The sequence below is a fragment of the Eurosta solidaginis genome, chromosome 5, assembly GCF_040869045.1.
Source record: "Eurosta solidaginis isolate ZX-2024a chromosome 5, ASM4086904v1, whole genome shotgun sequence".
Lineage (NCBI taxonomy): Eukaryota > Metazoa > Arthropoda > Insecta > Diptera > Tephritidae > Eurosta > Eurosta solidaginis.
In genome coordinates this window covers 263,200,697-263,206,696 of record NC_090323.1, presented here as the reverse complement: position 1 = coordinate 263,206,696, position 6,000 = coordinate 263,200,697, and positions in this window count along the sequence as shown.

Sequence of the window (6,000 nt, the reverse complement as noted above, 5' to 3'; positions counted from 1 at the left end):
CTTTAAGATATGTTTCATTAAGTTGTAAGCAGCTGTACAATAATTCAAAGTAAAATTAATACTGACCCTACTTTTTTACTTAATTATCTGAGTTATGCTAGGTTTTTCTGTACAAGTACAACTCAGTTTGTCGGTTAAACTTCGCACGGTGGGGTATTTGATCAATCTTGGCCAAAACTAAAACAGCAGTTATTTCTGTTCAAAAAGTGGTTGTCTCACTTCATTCTTATGAAAGAAAATATTTGACAATAAATTAACGGTATTCCGCGCAGAATTACTATGGATCGCACCCCCGGTTTCATATGGACCCGGGGTATTTTTTGGAATTACACGAGATATGTATGTCAATATGGGCATCAAACGAAAAGTATTTTAAGATCTACTTAAACTTCCCTAACCCTAACGCCATAGTCGTAACCATACCCATATCCATAACCATCTCTAATGTGATCGATCAATGGTGCCTTAACCTAAAAATCGTGAAAATTTCATAAAACTGAAGAAAACGGAAAAAAATACAAACATATTCTACAAAAAATAAGTCTCTTAGTCATAATGTATCCAAACCAATGACCAAAATCTACAAAAAGTTATTAAATTCACCAACTCAAATATTTTTAGGTTATGGATATGACGAGAAACAACCAATTAGTTGGCTATGGTATGGTTATGGCTGTATTGTTATGTTGTTGTTGTTGTTGTAGCGATAAGGTTGCTCACCGAAGGCTTTGGGGAGTGTTATCGATGTGATGGTCCTTTGCCGGATACAATTCCGGTACGCTCCGATAACACAGCACCATTAAGGTGCTAGCCCGACCATCTCGGGAACGATTTATGTGGCCACATTAAACCTTCAGGCCATCCCTCCCTCCCCACCCCAAGTTCCAAGAGGAGCTTGGGGTCGCCAGAGCCTCGTCTGCTAGTGAAACAGGATTCGCCGCGGATAGGTGAGGTTGACAATTGGGTTTGGAGAAGCTGTATATTGCGCTGGCAACCTGAAGGGTTGCACTACACAGCCCCTTGAATCTGGTATTTTAGTCGCCTCTTACGGCAGGCATAACTACCGCGGGTATATTCTGACCCCCTAACCCGCTGGGGGAGCGTTAGCGTTATGGTATGGCACCATTAATCGATTACATTTGATTTCCATAAGGTAGGTTCGATCAGCTGTTTTATCTGGTTATGGTTATATGGTTATAAGTCACCATTAATTGGCCCTTTACTCCGCATTTCTATTGACATTTTTAAGAAGGGTTGCCACTTAGGGTTGCCACCTCACCTTTTTATATTTCTTTTTATATCCACTACCATCTTGGAAAGGGCTTAACCGATTTGAATCAAATTTAGTACATCTATATAGTATTACATTTTAAGCCTTTTCACCTAGGTGTTGCCACTGAGGATGTTTTCACAAGGTTACCACCTTTTGCCAATAAGGATATCAGTCTCTAACAAAATTGATCACCATTAAAAAAATTTCGGGTATTCGCAGTCGTTTTTGTTATTAAACTTTGAAACAAACATAAGCTAATGCATTGCCAAAAAATTACTGAAATCATATGCCATGAAAAAAAGATAAATCTTTTTGTTTGCAACGGTTTTAAAAAATTTAATATTGAAAAGTAGTAGTATTACAAGTAGAATACCTCAGTTAACACATGCGATTTAAAAAATCTAACATATGAATTAAAAACACATTTATCTGTCCCAAAAGAAGAAATGTAACTAGATTAGATTAAGGCTAAACAAGTGAACAATTATTTAGGTTAGAAGGGTATATTGCTTTTTATTCCAAAAATACATTGAATTGCACATAATTTTTATACAAATTTAAATGTGCGCGGTTAGCTCCGTTGACGTTGCAGATGGGTTTTGTGGTATGTATACTATTCAGTGGGCATCTGGGAACGCCAGGGAGTATATTAAAAAAATTGTAATAGTTTGAAAAATCGACTTTTGGCCAGCTAGATTGATCAAATACCCCACCGTGCTACGCTTAAACCTATTCTGCAGCTCTTCAGTCTACCTTGTCCAACATTTCCAACATTTGCCTCGTCAATGTCGTGAAGGTCGCCGAGGATTTGATTGGTGATGTTGTTGTTGTTGTAGCTATAAAGACACTCCCCGAAGGGCTTGGGGAGTGTTATCGATGTTGATGGTCCTTTACCGGATGTAGATCCGGTAGCAAGCACCATTAAGGTACCAATCTCTGGAACGATTTGGTATGACCACATGAAACCTTCTAGGTCATACCGAAATCCCACCCCCTACATCCATAAGGAACAGCATTAGCCACGGGTAGGTGAGGTTGACAATTGAGTTGGATACGCTATATATTGCGCTGGCAACCCCTTTAAAGGGTTGCGCTGCACAACCCCTTGGAATCAATTTGGTTTTTAGTAGCCCCTTACGACAGGCATACCTACCGGGGGTATATTCTAATCCCCCTAACCCGCTGGGGGTATTTGATTGCTGATAGTGTCTAGTTACGCCCGCATAAGAAGCCATATTGACTTCTTCTGATAGGGAAGAGAGCTTCGATATACCCCAGCGGGTTAGAGGGTCAGAATATTCCCGCGGTAGGTATGCCTGTTGTAAGAGGCGACTAAAATACCAGATTCAAGGGGCTGTGTAGCGCAACCTTTCAGGTTGCCAGCTCAATATATAGCTTCTCCAAACCCAATTGTCAACCTCACCTATCGCGGCGAATCCTGTTTCACTAACAGACGAGGCTCTGGCGACCCCAAGCTCCTCTTGGAACTTGGGGTGGGGAGGGAGGGATGGCCTGAAGGTTTAATGTGGCCACATAAATCGTTCCCGAGATGGTCGGGCTAGCACCTTAATGGTGCTGTGTTATCGGAGCGTACCGGATCTGTATCCGGCAAAGGACCATTACATCGATAACACGCCCCAAAGCCTTCGGGGAGCAACCTTATCGCTACAACAACAACAACAACAACAGAGCTTCGATATGTAAAAAGTTAACAAAAGTAGAGATAGGACACACCTTTCCGTTAACCCTCGCTAAGGTTTCGGCCTTCGTTGGAAAATTTGGCCGAATTTTTGGAACTCTTCCAGCTAGAACAAAACGACCCGATGTGCATTCAATGACCTTGGCGATAAGTACGTTCCCCTTGACGGATAGCACTAGGGATTTTCTGTGTATGATGTATAGTCGACGCACTTTTCCTTTTGAAGTCGATAGTGCAATGTGTTTTTTCGAGAGAAGTAAGCCCTTAATAGATGTCCTGGTTAGCCCATGCCCTTGGGCTGCCGTTTTCCTGGGCATGCTCCGAAAGTATGTTGATTTGTTGTTCCACCCAAACATTTCTAAGAACTACACTTTTCCGCCTATCCGTTGTTTTAAAAAAAAAGTTCCATTAAAAAAATAAACAATTCATCTCAAACTCTAATCCGCCATCCCGTAAGGCTTGTTTACACACGCTAAACTGCAACAACCTCCGAAAGACAAGTCCAATCCTAAATATTCACACGACATTGTTTGGTTTTACTGATAACAAATTTTGATTGTACTTATATGAGTTGAATTCCTTGAAAACCGGAAGTGGAAAGCCAAATACAAAAGCCCTTTGTTTCTTTATTTGCTATTCGTATTAACTAAATATGCAAATAACAAAAGTACGGTCTGTCCAATTTGTGTTTGTGCACTCTATTTTATTGTTTTTTTGTGGACTTAATCTTCTTTGCTGCAACGAAAAAGGAGTACAGTTTTGACAAAGTGTGGACAAGTTGATTATATTAGGCACATTTAACATATTGGACATTTAGGCAAAACAACAAAAACAAAGATCAGTTGCATATATGTAAATATGTACGACTGATTTACGACAAAACTACACTCTAATCATAAACTAACAAATACGCGTGCGCTGCATTATGGGGTACTGCGAAGAAACTTGTGTCAAAGTTAAATCTCTCGGTCACGGGCGCTACATCGACTTGTTAAGTTCTTCGTATTTCAAGACTGCTAAATTTTTACACACAGCTGTGCATGGCACACAGATTATATAAATTTTATTCGCCAAAAAGTATACTGTAGCGGCATAACAGCGGAAGCAGTCATAGGGAATGCTTCTGTGAAAAGAGGCGAAATGACAACCTTTTATATAAAATAGTCTATGGCTAATACCAATTTCGCACTGAAGATTATTGGAACCACAATTTTTTAACAACTTTTCTTTTTCGCACAGGGCTACTCGCTTCATTAGCGAACACTCGTTAGCAGCTCCGAAAAAATATTGGGTTGTTTTTGTTCCGTATCACGAGGGAACTAAAAGTCCCGTCCCCTAGATGGGAGAGTTTCTGCCATGCTATAGCAGCGCATTCGCTAAGAACGTGAATGGGCGGTTCTTCCTCCGGCTCACAGAAACAAGAGATTTGTGTATCGGAAAGATTTAACTTACTTAGGTGATAATTTAGTCTACAGGGTCCCGCAAAGAGGTCGTACGTCCTCTATGCAGACATAAATGAGTTTTCCTAATACTCTCGTTACTGAAAGTATAAACAGTTTGGCCTGTCATTTCCCTGGGCATTCAATTCAGTGTTGTATGAGCTGCTTTGTTTCCCAGTTACTTAAGGTTTCCCTAGTGTGTGCCTTTGTGTGTCCACATAATGGCTCTGCTGCTATAGCTTCCTGCCTGACCTGCACATCTTACGCTTTCAACCTGGGCCTTCCAGCTGCCTTCTTCATTTGTTTTCATAGGCGGACGACAAAAAAATTTCTTAGCCGAAGCATCATCTTTCATTCGCATAAATGGCCTACCCTGCGTACCCGCTGCATTTTGATACGCTGGACTATGTTGAGGTCTAAATTGTGGCTGCCAATAGTTGCGTCGTTGTCAAGCCCCAAATGGGCTGACTCTTTTCTCGATGACAGCAACTCCTCATTCACCATCAAACTCATCATTTCCGCTTCTTTTTTCAGTTTGAAGTAAGCAGAACTTACGGCGCGGATCCAGCCGATGATATCAATGTTGTCAGCATACGCATGCTTTTGTAGAATGTGGTTCCAGAGCGGTTAAGTTCTGCAGCTAATATAATTTTCTCCAAGATAAAATTAAAGAAATCGCACGATAGGGGGTCGCCCTGTATGAAACCTCGTTTAGTTTCGAACGGCTCGGGAAGACAGAGCCTCGGCTGTTAATGAAACAAGATTCGCCACGGATAGGTGAGGTTGGCAATCGGATAAGCTATATATTGCGCTGAAAACCTGAAAGGGTTGCGCTACACAACCCCTTGAATCTGGTATTTTAGTTGCCTCTTACGACAGGCATACCTACCGGGGTATATTTTGACCCACTAACCCGCTGGGGGTAGTCAGGGTCAGTGTATGGACTCGCTGTTTCCCAAAGAGCTCTGTACACAATGGACCATGAGATTCTGAGCGTAGGGGCCATTGCCATCACTTAATTGCAATATTGGATTTTCTACAAATTTTCTTTTTTCCTTCATATGCTCTGTCCTGTTCCCAATCTTTACTTCAGTGCAGCAAGTGTTTCCTCTTTCTCTCTGTGGCAATAAGTGCATCAGCACGGGACGTTCTAATCCCACTCGTTATGCCAATACAAACTAGTTGCTACAGTTTGCTTAATTTTGTTTTTGCTTTTCGTTGCCTGGTCTTCGGCCACTAAACTAAGGAAGCACAGGTGACTATTTGCTTCTCAACAGTATTTTTTTTTTTTTTTTTTTTTGCCCTGCCAACTACCGGTCTTCTTGGTACGATGCGTCTGCATTTGCCATTTGCTTAATATGACCTAGCCGGCGAAGCTTTTTCGCTTTTATTTGTATCACTTTTCTCTCGAATACTCTAAGGGTAGTTTCATCTTCTCTCGACACCATCCAGATTCTGGGCAGTATAATATTACTGGTCTGGTGAGAGACTTTTAGAGCGTGATGTTTACTATACAGTTGTCTCCTCCGTACATCTGGGTCTCCGCTGTTAATGATGGATCTAAGGTTGTTTCGCCAAGGCACCAACGA